The 15,150-nt window shown below is 40.6% G+C and overlaps 1 long non-coding RNA gene across 1 annotated transcript; it reads right to left on the bottom strand.

The window, feature by feature from the left end:
- Window positions 1–253: 253 nt before the first annotated feature.
- LOC138954634 (uncharacterized) lies at window positions 254–4,111 on the bottom strand. The gene is made up of 4 exons (XR_011451913.1): window positions 3,958–4,111; window positions 3,661–3,753; window positions 2,623–2,720; window positions 254–461 (listed from the first exon to the last, which is right to left on the bottom strand). It is a non-coding gene; the product is annotated as an uncharacterized lncRNA (long non-coding RNA).
- Between the last annotated feature and the right edge of the window lie 11,039 nt (window positions 4,112–15,150).

Genomic DNA, 15,150 nt, shown 5'->3' on the forward strand with positions numbered 1-15,150 from the left:
GAAAAAATCATTAGATAGACGTTTGCTCGGAGAACGTTTGTCAACACAGCAACATTTAAAACAAAAATGAGGACGATATAGATTGTTAGACAAAAGGATCTGTGCTTTAGCATTCTGTCTCATCGTCATTGTTAACTGTTGCACTTCACACACACACACACACACACACACACACACACACACACACACACACACACACACACACACACACACACACACACACACACACACTTTTGCTCCAGTTACAATCATGTACTTCGTAAGGCTTTATTCAAGTTTGTCTCTTGTTCTTAAACATCCGAATTCAAAGCACACGTCTGAGCTGAGAATATATACATGAATGTCTGCCGCCATTCAATGTGAAATAATGTTGATTTGTGATCCAAACACTTCCGAAGAATGCTGGTTCGTGTGTCTTCAGTCAACCGGCGCCGCATCATCACAACTCCACCCCTGCCTGCCTGCAAAAATACAAACATAGATGGTGACACACACAAAATTCAACCCAATTTTTGTTTTTATAATTTCTACATCCGTTGACCGAATTAGTTATCATTTGGTGTTTATTAACTACAGCTTATGCATGACAAAGGTCAACAAAGTTGTGAGTTTACATGTTAAATGGAGGGGTACTTTGGAACACTTTTGAAAGAAGCTAAAAAATCGGACCATGAAACCTACAAACAGGAAACTTCGTGGAATGGTGATGAACAAAGTGAAATTCATGCACAACAACCATAAAGATATTCGCCGAACACGATTGACTGGAAAAATGACCCCTTCATGGTAGAGTCACACTTGCGCAAAATTAACCGATGACAGGAACGCAATCCTCTATGGGGATGCCCTCCTCCTGCCTGTAATGGCTGTACTCAAGTCACTGATTGTCTAAGGTTGTTTAAATACTACGTCCTTCAAATAACCCCAAAAATATCAATCTTGAAGAATTAAATCGGGTTCGTTAGTCTACCGCTCCATTTTAAACCTCGAACGGTTGAGTCCATCCCCGAATGTGGATTCTTTTTCGAAAGACAACCAAAGTCAGACCATTTCACCTACAACATAGCATCTTTCGGGACTAGTCATGCCGAAGCTGAAATTAATGTACACCAAGTATGAAGTATACGAAATACCCTTACTTTCTTGCAGACACCTCAGTTAGCTATCATGCATGCAACTGACTCAAGAAGTCTCACTGGGGAGTTGGAAACTGTGTCGTCTTCAGCCGATTAATAAACACACACACACACACACACACACACACACACACACACACACACACACACACACACACACACACACACACACACACACACACACAGAGAATTACAGTCAGCATTGCAAAAAATAAAGATGAATTTTCTTATGCATAATGCCAAAGAAGGCAAATTAGTCTGATTTTTGAATTTAAACGAATGATGCAAACCGCGCTACATACCTTGTTCGTATCCTGTTCTGCAGTGTGGGCTGACGTATATGTTTAATTAGCCCATTGTACATATCCTAGCGGTAAAAACTGTAAGAGATCAAAATCAGATAACATTAGGAAAATGATACCGCTTGCAGAAACAAAACACAAGAATGCATACTTCTTTCATTTTAGCCAGTCTGAAAAATTCATGTTCGCCAGTGTAAAAACTTACATGACATTTCCACGAACAGCTTCTATACAAAAGTATGCCCTAGCACTGGGAACTTCGTGGGACTCGAGAATAGCTTAGAAATAATAGCTTAGAAACTATTCGGTGTTGTGTTGTTATCCTGCAATTGAATAGATGAAAAATCCATGCGTCCTTAAAAGGCACAGTCCTTTCCATGCAAACGATTTGGCTCAACCCAAACCTGGCGATGCTTTTACGTAGAATAAGACTTCCCCTTTCCCAAGACACATGACAAAATTCAACAGCCTGAATCAGTGAATGCTTTGTGTGCACAACAAATTGTTATTCTTTAATTTACCAAATTCCAGCTGAGCAGAACTGCTTTCACAATAAGGACTGGGCCTTTAAAGGTACGTTCCTCATCATATTACCCAGTATATCAGACACCACATTGTCATGTTTGTCCAGGTTTTTACATGGAAAAAATAAAACTTTATTTTAACATGGGCACATACGTCTGACTTCTTTTGGTGGAGATTGGAGGATGTGCGATTCATTTCCTACTAGGCACTGGTGTCAACATGTGAAATTCATTAAGCGAAATGTTTTCACTATACACAGAACATAACCAGGCTATCATATGTGTGGTATATGTTCAAGTCAGAATGATGCCCTCGTTTTTATTTTTATTTGAGAGATCTGTGATGTCTGACATTTTGGTTCAAAATGTAAGGAATTTATACTTAAGCTCTAATGAGTAAAATTTGTCTTGTCAAAAACCAAAAGCATATTCCTTCCTCTACATGCAATACTTTTTTTTTTATCTGTGCATCTTCATTTAGTACAGCAAACAAACACAAACATCACACTCTGCATAGCGAAACAACTTGCAAAGAAAACCTCACAATCTTTATTGGGAGAAAGCCCCTGACTGTTGCAATGTTTTATGCATTAAAAAACCCACTGAAACTGTGTGTTTGAATTCTTCAGTTTGATCATCTATATGTGTTTAAAAAGTTACCTTGATCATTCTGACATGCTGTGGCTCAAATCACATCTCAGACAATGTTGTAGACTCCATAGATCTATAGACGTTGAGGCGCATGGAAGAACTGCATTCTGTGGAAACACAAAACATATACACAGAGGAAGAACAAGTCACAACAACTTTTAGCAGCAGCAACAGTATATATGATTTTATTGGTGTGGTGTTCGTGATCTAATGAGTTGGGGGGGGGGGGGACGGGGGTGTATGGAGGGGGGGGGGGGGGCGGATGTGAGAAGGCTAGTTGGGGAACCGGGGGTGGTTTGATATTAGTCAGTATTGTCATTTAAATGTAATGACTGGTACAATGTTTAATGTATTTGGAAGACAACAACACTGCAATGTATAATGCGAACCAACTTCTGCATGACAAAGATCAGGTAAACAAAAAAAAGTTACCTGTTTCATTCTGAAAACCTTTTGGTCCCATCACATCTCAGGCGTAAACTATATGGACACATACGGTAGTGATTAAAACAAAAACAGGCATTTTAATGGACAAAACGAATTATGTGGATAGTAAGAAGAACAGGCGCAGCAAAAAAGTCAATAATCTTACTCCAAATAACACTATTACAGATTCAGTAACTGAACCCCAGTTAAGTGTTAGTGATTCAAATGACTGAATTTAAAACAGGGAGAGAGAGATTGTGAATATATTTGTGTGTGTGTGTGTGTGTGTGTGTGTGTGTGTGTGTGTGTGTGTGTGTGTGTGTGTGTGCGCGTGTGTGTGTGTGTGTACAGGGTAAATGCAGAGCCATTGATTGGAAACAAAACCTTGTTACTGTTAAATATCAACAGTTATACAACATAAGAGGCAATGGAAAAGTTGGATATGGATATGAAAATATATGTTGCAGGTGGAAGAGGGGAGGGGGAGAGGGTCTTTGTTGCTTGCAGTTAATAAGCAACTAAGGCCAGCTGTTGTTCTGGGTGTAACCTTGTAATGTTTAAGCAAACATGTTTGTGGATCACCTTCTGCATTTAGATCTGTTTGAGTATTTGCAAAGTTACCTTGATCATTGTGGCATCCTCTTGATCCCATCACATCTGAGACTATGGCCTGTAGACTCCACGGTCAGACGCTGGAGTGATAACAAGGTCATTCTGAAAAATTGAACATAATTATGCAGAGAGGGGGCAAGGATAGGGGGGTGGGGGCAGGGTTGAAGGTTGGTTACAGTGCTAGTTGGACATGAGAGTGTTATGGGGTGAGGATGGTGCTGATATTAATAAGCATAATCAGTTAAAGCTCACAACTATCTTGATCTTCACAGACATGAATTGCATAATGAATCCACAAGCATGTACCTTTATTTTTGCCCTTGAGTTATAGGTGGAAGGAAATGTTGAGTGGTAAACACAAGTTGTATTGATCACTGGGTCAGCCTGTGGTCAGTCCCCTTTGATCTGCAGATTGCATCAGCATAAACAAACACAACGTCATCATTGTAAACAGCCTGAATGGTCAATCATGAATCTAAGAATACAAACACTGGGTCTAATTTGAGAGTCTCACTCTGCAAACGAGTCAGTTTGAAGATTCAATGAAAATCTGGCAGTCAATGAAGCAGATAGATCTGGCCTTGCGCTTGTGTTTGCAAGCAGATACATGTTTGAACATTCCTTATCTTAACACTTTTGCGACGGGACACTGATAAATCAGTACCAGCGCTGACACGCCCATGGACGGGACGCGCATTTTTCAGTACCAGCCATAGAGGGTACACGACTCGTGATTGCTTCCCGGTTTTTGAAGCTTGCAAATAAATTGAGTTGTTTCCCTTGATACACTTGGCGTCCCCTTCTGCCATTTGCAAATTCGCCTGATTTGTGTGCGTTTTTGAGGAAAAAAAATGAATCAAAGGCGAGCCTTGTCTCGGGAGGAGATTCTCCGGATGTTGGACCTAGAGGATCCCGTAGAGCATGATTCGGACGTATCGTTTTCGCCTCACGAAAGCGATACAAGCAGTGAAAGTGAGGAAGAAACAGTCCCGTTGTTGCTAGTACGAGTCGGCAAACTATATCTACACGTGGTAGGCGGTGATACTGCTAGACGAACATGTATCTCGGAATCGTGCAGGAGCTATGGGGGCGTGGCAGCACTGATAACAATGGATGGCTGGAGCCTTCAAATCCTTTTGGAATTGTTCATAGGTGTACAGTTGGTACTTTGTTGTGAAAATGTGACTTATATTCAATATGGATTACCTAGACATCATTTGGTGAGTGTTACAGTTTTGTTTCATTTGAGTCAGGATGCTGTGAGTGAATGCGTGATTTGCTTTTTTTCTTCTTTGTACTGTCTCCTCATTTCTGTGTACAATGTTAACAAAATTTCAGCTAATTCATAGGTTTTACACCTTGTTTGGTTATAACATTATTTATAATACTTTCTGTTAAAAAATAACTTTTAAAAAAAGCAGTAGAAAATAAAACACACACAAAAAAACGTTAAAAAACACAAATTATCCCCCTTTCACCCCCCTTTCACCCCCTTTGCTAAAACAAATCGCGTGACAAACTTATAAATAGCACGACTGAACTGGGCATCCATTTTTGAATTAGTACACAAAATTTGGTGGTGATTGGACTTAATTCAAGCTTGCTAGACAGATTTCTTTACAGTTACTGATTTTTGGGAAGTTTCTTGGTGGCAAGCTTGGGCAGGCAGGACGTAAACGCCGTGGCAGTGCTAGTCACAATAGTGTTAACGTTATCATTCAACAGATTGATATTTTGCCTGACGATTTTCCTGCCGATGAGCTAAACAAACAATGAAAATCACAGAAGTGGTAAGATTTTGAAGACAAAATTCAGTCATACAAACAAACTTAACAGAAAGAATCTAGCTAACTACTGTACAGCTTTCGACAAAATCAACGCATTTGCATGCCTTAGTCATTCCTGCTTTGATTCCAATAATTCTACATGATCAATCAATATGAAGCTTATATAGCGCGTATTCCGTGGGTACAGTTCTAAGCGCTTGTCGAAGCGCACAAAATCGTACTGCACAAAAAATACGAAAACGAGCTGATCGAAATGAGTAACACTGCCTCACCTGCTATGATTGTACTGTGAAAGCGGGTACATCACGAAGCGTCCCGGTACCGAAGCGTCCCGGTACCGAAGCGTCCCGGTGCCGAAGCGTCCCGGTACCGAAGCGTCCCACTATAACGCGTCACAGGAGTACCGGGACGCTTTGGTACCGGGACGCTTCGGGACGCTCCCGCGCAGTAGGGCACGAAGCGTCCCGGTACCGAAGCGTCCCGGTGCCGAAGCGTCCCGGTACCAGTCACCACGCACATCCTCGGCTCGCATGCCAATGTATTTATAAAGCAAAGGGAATGCCTGTAATTCACACAGAGCAATCACTTGGTCTTAAACGTGCACAAGACAAAAACTTTCATACTGGGGGAGCGAGCCAGTCTGAAGAGTACTCGGGTCCAGCACGAGCGTTTTTTGAACCCAAATTAACCCAAATGATACAATTTAAAAGTCGGAGGCAGAACTGAAAAGACTTTTTCCGACGCTCACGCTTAGTGAAGCCAGAAAGCGTGTGTGATAACAGACATATCCCTCTTGTGAACGGAAGCCTACGGACTTTTCCCCCGAACTTGTCCACACGGGTACAGTATTTCCAAATTGGTGTGTTGTGAGTACAGATCTAAAGTAAAGTTGGGGAAAAGTTGGACAAAAAGTGATTTTTTTTTTACCGAAAGCAAATCAAGGTCTGTGCAAAATTAAAAAAATCAGTGAAGTCAAGGTCAAATCAAGGTCAAGATTCAATTTAAAAAATATATATATGGTTAGTCAAGTCAAGGTCAAATCAAGGTCATTCAAGGTTTAAAAAAAAAAAAAGTCAAAGTCCTGTGACGCGTTATAGTGGGACGCTTCGGTACCGGGACGCTTTGCTACCGGGACGCTTCGGTACCGAGACGCTTCGGTACCGGGACGCTTTGGTACCGGGACGCTTCGGGGTGTCCCCGTGAAAGCGAAGGTCGTCTGCGATTCGAGATTTCAAAGTCGAACAGCGGCGTTTCTGCACTCTCAGCGGTTATCTTGCTTGGAAATGTGAAAAGCATGACTTGAAATCGAACGGAAGGCACCATTCTACCTTTTCGTTTGGGCGTTGTTTTTGTAAAATCTCCGAAAACGTCATTTCGAAAAAGGCGGTCGCCATTTTTTTGGGTGCCAACTTCTTTGAGTGGGGCTGCTAGCTAGCTGGTCCAAACGGGAGCCTCCCATTCGGTACGCAACCCTGTGAAAAAAGCTTCGTGCACCCCGACCGGGAGGGAGCGGACCGACTTGGGCAGATCTCCCATTGGTTGTCACCCACTTTGGCTTCGTGCACCTCAGCCCAGCTTTTCGTGTGGGAGTATGTTTGGTACCCAAGAAACTTGTCACCAGCTTTTCGTTTGGGAGTATGTTTGGTCCCCAATAAACTTGTCACCAGCGTTTTGTGTGGGAGTATGTTTGGTACCCAAGAAACTTGTCACCAGCTTTTCGTGTGGGAGTATGTTTGGTCCCCAAGAAACTTGTCACCAGCTTTTCGTGTGGGAGTATGTTTGGTACCCAAGAAACTTGTCACCAGCTTTTCGTGTGGGAGTATGTTTGGTACCCAAGAAACTTGTCACCAGCTTTTCGTGTGGGAGTATGTTTGGTACCCAAGAAACTTGTCACCAGCTTTTCGTTTGGGAGTATGTTTGGTCCCCAAGAAACTTGTCACCAGCTTTTCGTATGGGAGTATGTTTGGTACCCAAGAAACTTGTCACCAGCTTTTCGTGTGGGAGTATGTTTGGTACCCCTCTATAATTATGCTCAACACGAACAGTTGTTTTATTGTGAAGGGAGGAGGCAGAAGGGGGTGGGTGCAGGGGGGTTGGTCTGTGGTATAAAGATGGACAGGATCAATGTTGTACAGTGGTCGCCGGTTAATATGACCACTTTGGGACCGGGATAAAATGGTCATAATAAGCGGCTGGTCATATTAACCGATGTTAGAGAAAACGACTAAAAAATAAAAATCGCAAAACGAAATTTTTTTTTAAAATTAATAATTGTAAGAAAATGTGTCTGTTCGAGACGTATGTGCTGTCCGGCAAAGCTCTGAAGTAAATCCCGGTTTCATCAGCATTGTAAATTTCCGATGGGGCATAATCTGCGAGCAGATTGGGAAGGACGTCGTCTGTCCATGTCTTAGCAGCATCAACATCGGCGTCTGGACTTCACCGTGAAGTTTATGAAATGTCAAGCCGTTGCCAACTTTCCAACGAGAAAACCATCCATCGGTGGGTTTGAATTCAGTGTGTCCGAGAGCCGTTGCCAATTCTTCTGCTTTTGTACACAACAATGGTCCATGAATTGGCGCGTTCTTTGCTCTCATCTTCTGGAACCACTGAAAAAGACCATCTTCCACATCTTTGTCTTGTCCGTGTCGTAGGCGCTTTCGTTGCGGTGAATCCTGCGTTGCGCACTCCTTCCTCACGCTGTCTTCATTCTTGAGAATGTTTGTCAAAAAGCCTCTGTTGACGCCCAACTGTGCAGCACTCTCACGCATACTACAGGATGGTAGAGCTTTAAATTTGTCAATAAGTTCTAGCTTTTCCTCGGCTGTCCGATATTGGCGTTTTCGTTTCAACATTGTTTCCTCTTGAATCAGACTGAAAGATTGGTTGGCTCGTGCTCTGTTTGCCAAAAAGAGAGAGAATAATGTTCGTGATCACTTCAGATTTATTCACGGGAAATAATGAAAAGATCGCACGCGTTTTTTCCTTTTTTATGACGCTCAGTCTCGGGGGAAAAAAAGAGAGAGAATAATGATCGCGACATTAGAGATCACTGAGCACTGATCACTGAGCACTGATCACTTTAGTTTCATTCACGAAAAAGAAAGAAAATATCGCACGCCTTTTTGCCTTTTTCAAAAAATCGTATGTAATTCCCCCCCCCCCCCCCCCCCCCCCCCCCCCCGAGTGATTTCAAACTGAAAAAGATGTGAACTTGTTGCCATTTTCTCGAAACAATGTGGCCATATTAAGCGGCGTTGTGGTCATATTGAGCGGCTTTTTCTAATACATAACAAAGAAGGAAAATTCCGGACCGGGTAAAATTGGTCATAATACGCGGCTGTTCATATTAACCGCGGTCATATTAACCGGCGACCACTGTATTTTGATTCTTGATTTTTCGGATGTTCTGTTAGATTTACCTCCATATTAAGAATTCCCCTTTTTAAGACCTAATTTTCTCAGATTTTTGAAGGTCTTAAAAGGGGGGGGGGGGAGTTCACTGTATAGACATTGTTGAATGTCAGTATATGTGGAGGTCTAAAGGGTGTTTCACTGTATAGACATTGTTGAATGTCAGTATATGTGGAGGTCTAAAGGGTGTTTCACTGTATAGACATTGTTGAATGTCAGTATATGTGGAGGTCTAAAGGGTGTTTCACTGTATAGACATTGTTGAATGTCAGTATATGTGGTGGTCTTTAAAGGGTGTTTCACTGTATAGACATTGTTGAATGTCAGTATATGTGGAGGTCTTTAACGGGTGTTTCACTGTATAGACATTGTTGAATGTCAGTATATGTGGTGGTCTTTAAAGGGTGTTTCACTGTATAGACATTGTTGAATGTCAGTATATGTGGTGGTCTTTAAAGGGTGTTTCACTGTATAGACATTGTTGAATGTCAGTATATGTGGAGGTCTAAAGGGTGTTTCACTGTATAGACATTGTTGAATGTCAGCATATGTGGAGGTCTTTAAAGGGTGTTTCACTGTATAGACATTGTTGAATGTCAGTATATGTGGTGGTCTTTAAAGGGTGTTTCACTGTATAGACATTGTTGAATGTCAGTATATGTGGAGGTCTAAAGGGTGTTTCACTGTATAGACATTGTTGAATGTCAGTATATGTGGAGGTATAAAGGGTGTTTCACTGTATAGACATTGTTGAATGTCAGTATATGTGGAGGTCTAAAGGGGGTTTCACTGTATAGACATTGTTGAATGTCAGTATATGTGGAGGTATAAAGGGTGTTTCACTGTATAGACATTGTTGAATGTCAGTATATGTGGAGGTATAAAGGGTGTTTCACTGGATAGACATTGTTGAATGTCAGTATATGTGGAGGTCTAAAGGGTGTTTCACTGTATAGACATTGTTGAATGTCAGCATATGTGGAGGTCTTTAAAGGGTGTTTCACTGTATAGACATTGTTGAATGTCAGTATATGTGGTGGTCTTTAAAGGGTGTTTCACTGTATAGACATTGTTGAATGTCAGTATATGTGGAGGTCTAAAGGGTGTTTCACTGTATAGACATTGTTGAATGTCAGTATATGTGGAGGTATAAAGGGTGTTTCACTGTATAGACATTGTTGAATGTCAGTATATGTGGAGGTCTAAAGGGTGTTTCACTGTATAGACATTGTTGAATGTCAGTATATGTGGAGGTATAAAGGGTGTTTCACTGTATAGACATTGTTGAATGTCAGTATATGTGGAGGTATAAAGGGTGTTTCACTGGATAGACATTGTTGAATGTCAGTATGTGTGGAGGTATAAAGGGTGTTTCACTGGATAGACATTGTTGAATGTCAGTATGTGTGGAGGTCTAAAGGGTGTTTCACTGTATAGACACTGTTGAATGTCAGTATATGTGGAGGTCTAAAGGGTGTTTCACTGTATAGACACTGTTGAATGTCAGTATATGTGGAGGTCTAAAGGGTGTTTCACTGTATAGACACTGTTGAATGTCAGTATATGTGGAGGTCTAAAGGGTGTTTCACTGTATAGACACTGTTGAATGTCAGTATATGTGGAGGTCTAAAGGGTGTTTCACTGTATAGACATTGTTGAATGTCAGCATATGTGGAGGTCTAAAGGGTGTTTCACTGTATAGACATTATTGAATGTCAGTATATGTGGAGGTCTAAAGGGTGTTTCACTGTATAGACACTGTTGAATGTCAGTATATGTGGAGGTCTAAAGGGTGTTTCACTGTATAGACACTGTTGAATGTCAGTATATGTGGAGGTCTAAAGGGTGTTTCACTGTATAGACACTGTTGAATGTCAGTATATGTGGAGGTCTAAAGGGTGTTTCACTGTATAGACACTGTTGAATGTCAGTATATGTGGAGGTCTAAAGGGTGTTTCACTGTATAGACATTGTTGAATGTCAGTATATGTGGAGGTATAAAGGGTGTTTCACTGTATAGACATTGTTGAATGTCAGTATATGTGGAGGTATAAAGGGTGTTTCACTGGATAGACATTGTTGAATGTCAGTATGTGTGGAGGTATAAAGGGTGTTTCACTGGATAGACATTGTTGAATGTCAGTATGTGTGGAGGTCTAAAGGGTGTTTCACTGTATAGACACTGTTGAATGTCAGTATATGTGGAGGTCTAAAGGGTGTTTCACTGTATAGACACTGTTGAATGTCAGTATATGTGGAGGTCTAAAGGGTGTTTCACTGTATAGACACTGTTGAATGTCAGTATATGTGGAGGTCTAAAGGGTGTTTCACTGTATAGACATTGTTGAATGTCAGCATATGTGGAGGTCTAAAGGGTGTTTCACTGTATAGACATTATTGAATGTCAGTATATGTGGAGGTCTAAAGGGTGTTTCACTGTATAGACACTGTTGAATGTCAGTATATGTGGAGGTCTAAAGGGTGTTTCACTGTATAGACACTGTTGAATGTCAGTATATGTGGAGGTCTAAAGGGTGTTTCACTGTATAGACATTGTTGAATGTCAGTATATGTGGAGGTCTAAAGGGTGTTTCACTGTATAGACATTGTTGAATGTCAGTATATGTGGAGGTCTAAAGGGTGTTTCACTGTATAAACATTGTTGAATGTCAGAATATGTGGAGGTCTTTAAAGGGTGTTTCACTGTATAGACATTGTTGAATGTCAGTATATGTGGAGGTCTTTAACGGGTGTTTCACTGTATAGACATTGTTGAATGTCAGTATATGTGGTGGTCTTTAAAGGGTGTTTCACTGTATAGACATTGTTGAATGTCAGTATATGTGGTGGTCTTTAAAGGGTGTTTCACTGTATAGACATTGTTGAATGTCAGCATATGTGGAGGTCTAAAGGGTGTTTCACTGTATAGACATTGTTGAATGTCAGCATATGTGGAGGTCTTTAAAGGGTGTTTCACTGTATAGACATTGTTGAATGTCAGTATATGTGGTGGTCTTTAAAGGGTGTTTCACTGTATATACATTGTTGAATGTCAGTATATGTGGAGGTCTAAAGGGTGTTTCACTGTATAGACATTGTTGAATGTCAGTATATGTGGAGGTCTAAAGGGTGTTTCACTGTATAGACATTGTTGAATGTCAGCATATGTGGAGGTATAAAGGGTGTTTCACTGTATAGACATTGTTGAATGTCAGTATATGTGGAGGTATAAAGGGTGTTTCACTGTATAGACATTGTTGAATGTCAGTATATGTGGAGGTATAAAGGGTGTTTCACTGGATAGACATTGTTGAATGTCAGTATATGTGGAGGTCTAAAGGGTGTTTCACTGTATAGACATTGTTGAATGTCAGCATATGTGGAGGTCTTTAACGGGTGTTTCACTGTATAGACATTGTTGAATGTCAGTATATGTGGTGGTCTTTAAAGGGTGTTTCACTGTATAGACATTGTTGAATGTCAGCATATGTGGAGGTCTTTAAAGGGTGTTTCACTGTATAGACATTGTTGAATGTCAGTATATGTGGAGGTATAAAGGGTGTTTCACTGTATAGACATTGTTGAATGTCAGTATATGTGGAGGTATAAAGGGTGTTTCACTGTATAGACATTGTTGAATGTCAGTATATGTGGAGGTATAAAGGGTGTTTCACTGTATAGACATTGTTGAATGTCAGTATATGTGGAGGTATAAAGGGTGTTTCACTGGATAGACATTGTTGAATGTCAGTATGTGTGGAGGTATAAAGGGTGTTTCACTGGATAGACATTGTTGAATGTCAGTATGTGTGGAGGTCTAAAGGGTGTTTCACTGTATAGACACTGTTGAATGTCAGTATATGTGGAGGTCTAAAGGGTGTTTCACTGTATAGACACTGTTGAATGTCAGTATATGTGGAGGTCTAAAGGGTGTTTCACTGTATAGACACTGTTGAATGTCAGTATATGTGGAGGTCTAAAGGGTGTTTCACTGTATAGACACTGTTGAATGTCAGTATATGTGGAGGTCTAAAGGGTGTTTCACTGTATAGACATTGTTGAATGTCAGCATATGTGGAGGTCTAAAGGGTGTTTCACTGTATAGACATTATTGAATGTCAGTATATGTGGAGGTCTAAAGGGTGTTTCACTGTATAGACACTGTTGAATGTCAGTATATGTGGAGGTCTAAAGGGTGTTTCACTGTATAGACACTGTTGAATGTCAGTATATGTGGAGGTCTAAAGGGTGTTTCACTGTATAGACACTGTTGAATGTCAGTATATGTGGAGGTCTAAAGGGTGTTTCACTGTATAGACACTGTTGAATGTCAGTATATGTGGAGGTCTAAAGGGTGTTTCACTGTATAGACATTGTTGAATGTCAGTATATGTGGAGGTATAAAGGGTGTTTCACTGTATAGACATTGTTGAATGTCAGTATATGTGGAGGTATAAAGGGTGTTTCACTGGATAGACATTGTTGAATGTCAGTATGTGTGGAGGTATAAAGGGTGTTTCACTGGATAGACATTGTTGAATGTCAGTATGTGTGGAGGTCTAAAGGGTGTTTCACTGTATAGACACTGTTGAATGTCAGTATATGTGGAGGTCTAAAGGGTGTTTCACTGTATAGACACTGTTGAATGTCAGTATATGTGGAGGTCTAAAGGGTGTTTCACTGTATAGACACTGTTGAATGTCAGTATATGTGGAGGTCTAAAGGGTGTTTCACTGTATAGACATTGTTGAATGTCAGCATATGTGGAGGTCTAAAGGGTGTTTCACTGTATAGACATTATTGAATGTCAGTATATGTGGAGGTCTAAAGGGTGTTTCACTGTATAGACACTGTTGAATGTCAGTATATGTGGAGGTCTAAAGGGTGTTTCACTGTATAGACACTGTTGAATGTCAGTATATGTGGAGGTCTAAAGGGTGTTTCACTGTATAGACACTGTTGAATGTCAGTATATGTGGAGGTCTAAAGGGTGTTTCACTGTATAGACACTGTTGAATGTCAGTATATGTGGAGGTCTAAAGGGTGTTTCACTGTATAGACATTGTTGAATGTCAGCATGTGTGGAGGTCTAAAGGGTGTTTCACTGTATAGACATTGTTGAATGTCAGTATATGTGGAGGTCTAAAGGGTGTTTCACTGTATAGACATTGTTGAATGTCAGTATATGTGGAGGTCTAAAGGGTGTTTCACTGTATAGACATTGTTGAATGTCAGTATATGTGGAGGTCTAAAGGGTGTTTCACTGTATAGACACTGTTGAATGTCAGTATATGTGGAGGTCTAAAGGGTGTTTCACTGTATAGACATTGTTGAATGTCAGTATATGTGGAGGTCTAAAGGGTGTTTCACTGTATAGACATTGTTGAATGTCAGTATATGTGGAGGTCTAAAGGGTGTTTCACTGTATAGACATTGTTGAATGTCAGTATATGTGGAGGTCTAAAGGGGTGTTTCACTGTATAGACATTGTTGAATGTCAGCATGTGCTGTGCCGCGTAGGATTATTGACTCAGCTCTGGTTCAAGAGGGTACAAATCAAAGTTCCGGACAGTGTGTTATGTGGGCCGTGTGGTATTTATACAACATTGATCAATCAATCAATCAATATGAGGCTTATATCGCGCATATTCCGTGGGTACAGTTCTAAGCGCAGGGATTTATTTTTTTTTATTTTTTTTTTTATGTTTTTATTTTTTTTGATGTCGCTCAGTGCTTCCTGTCTCAGCATTTAAATTTTATCATCGTGGATTTCTGATTTGCTTATATTTTGTCTGTGAACCTGCAACATGTTTCTGTCATTTGTTACATGTAGAAAATATAAGTCGTTTGTAACTTAATGTAGGATGACCCCCCGCGGGTTAGGGGGAGTCCCATATTGGTTGGGACGAGAAAGAATTTACCCGATGCTCCCCAGCATGTCGTTAGAGGCGACTAACGGCTTCTGTTTCTCCTTTTACCCTTAAGTGTTTCTTCTATAGAATATAGTCAAATTTTGTAAAGATTTTAGTCAAGCAGTATGCAAAAAATGTTAAGTCCTTTGTGCTGGAAATTTGCATTCTCCCAGTAACGTAATATATTGTCATGTGTGTATGTGTTCAACAGGAAGGATACTCTTATCCCATGTGACAGTGTGGACAGATCTGTAGGTCAAGGTCATGGTGGGTAACATTAACAGGAAGGATGCTCTTATCCCATGTGACAGTGTGGACAGATCTGTAGGTCAAGGTCATGGTGGGTAACATTAACAGGAAGGATACTGTGGACAGATCTGTAGGTC

This window comes from Littorina saxatilis, unplaced genomic scaffold, assembly GCF_037325665.1.
Source record: "Littorina saxatilis isolate snail1 unplaced genomic scaffold, US_GU_Lsax_2.0 scaffold_950, whole genome shotgun sequence".
Lineage (NCBI taxonomy): Eukaryota > Metazoa > Mollusca > Gastropoda > Littorinimorpha > Littorinidae > Littorina > Littorina saxatilis.